Source organism: Alligator sinensis, unplaced genomic scaffold, assembly GCF_000455745.1.
Source record: "Alligator sinensis unplaced genomic scaffold, ASM45574v1 scaffold37_1, whole genome shotgun sequence".
Lineage (NCBI taxonomy): Eukaryota > Metazoa > Chordata > Crocodylia > Alligatoridae > Alligator > Alligator sinensis.
Genome location: NW_005841955.1, coordinates 1,875,908 through 1,877,004, shown reverse-complemented (window position 1 = coordinate 1,877,004; position 1,097 = coordinate 1,875,908). Strand labels below are relative to the sequence as shown.

Here is a 1,097-nt window from a genome sequence, read left to right as displayed (position 1 = left end):
CCTTGGGGAAAACCAGGAGCAATGGTCACAAACTCCTGAAAGGCTGTTTCAGCCTCAAAATTAGGAAAAACTTCTTCACAGCCAAGGTGTCCAGAACATGGAATAAGCTCCCTCCAGAGGTGGCGCAATCACCTTCCCTGGAGATCTTCAAGAGGAGACTGGACAGTCACCTTGCTGGGGTCACTTGACCCCGGTTGTCTTTCCTGCTTGGTGCAGGGAGCTGGGCTCGACGATCTTCTTAGGTCCCTTCCAATCTATGAATCCATGAACCTCAGGAGGTCACCTAGTCCAGCGCTTCTCAACCTGTAGGTTGCAACCCAATAGTGGGTCGCAAGAATATATGAAAGGGTTGTGAGCAAACTTTCAAAATAGAGAAAAATGGAGGAAGCTGTGGCTTCCCTCTTGCAGGCTGCCAGAGCTCCAGCCTGCGAGGGGCTGCTTGGGGCCTCCCTGCCTCGCACACTGGGGGCCTGGGAGTGGGGGGCAGTGGGTCAGGAGTGAGGGGCACTGGGCCAGGACTTGCCACCTATGGTTACAAATAAAAAGGAGACACCTAGATGGATGTAGTATCAGACTTAAGCAATTTAAGTTAGACTGGTCTATCAAACTTCTATAGAATCACAGAAAATTAGAGCTGGAAGGGACCTCGAGAGGTCATCTAGTCCAACCCCCTTGCTCAAAGCGGGACCCAGCCAACTATATCACCCCAGCCAAGGCTTTGTCTAGCTGGGCCTTAAAAACCTCCAAGGATGGAGCTTCCACCACCTCTCTGGGTAACCTGCCCCAGTGCTTTATTACCCTCCTTGTGAGACAGTTTTTCCTAATATCCAACCTAAACTTCCCTTGCTGCAACTTGAAACCACTGCTCCTTATTCTGTTATCTGCCACCACTGAGAACAGTCCAGCTCCATCCTCTTTCAAATCCCACTTCAGGTAGCTAAAGGCTACTATCAAATCCCCTCTTACTCCTGTCTTTTCCAGACAGCTGAACAAGCCCAAGTCCTTCAGCCTCTGCTCACCAGCCCTGCGCCCCGGCCCCCAAACCATTTCGTTGCCCCCCCCACCGAGGATTGTCTCCACCCTGCCCGGCCCTCCCT

At 52.1% G+C, this 1,097-nt stretch overlaps 1 protein-coding gene across 1 annotated transcript in view; it reads right to left on the bottom strand.

Moving 5' to 3' along the window:
- Window positions 1-225, bottom strand: part of TMEM30A (transmembrane protein 30A) — a 21,754-nt gene extending 21,529 nt beyond the window's left edge. Inside the window, exon 1 of the mRNA XM_025200097.1 lies at window positions 171-225. The gene's annotated coding sequence lies outside the window, so the exon portion shown is untranslated. The remainder of the gene's footprint in view (window positions 1-170) is intronic.
- Window positions 226-1,097: the final 872 nt, after the last annotated feature.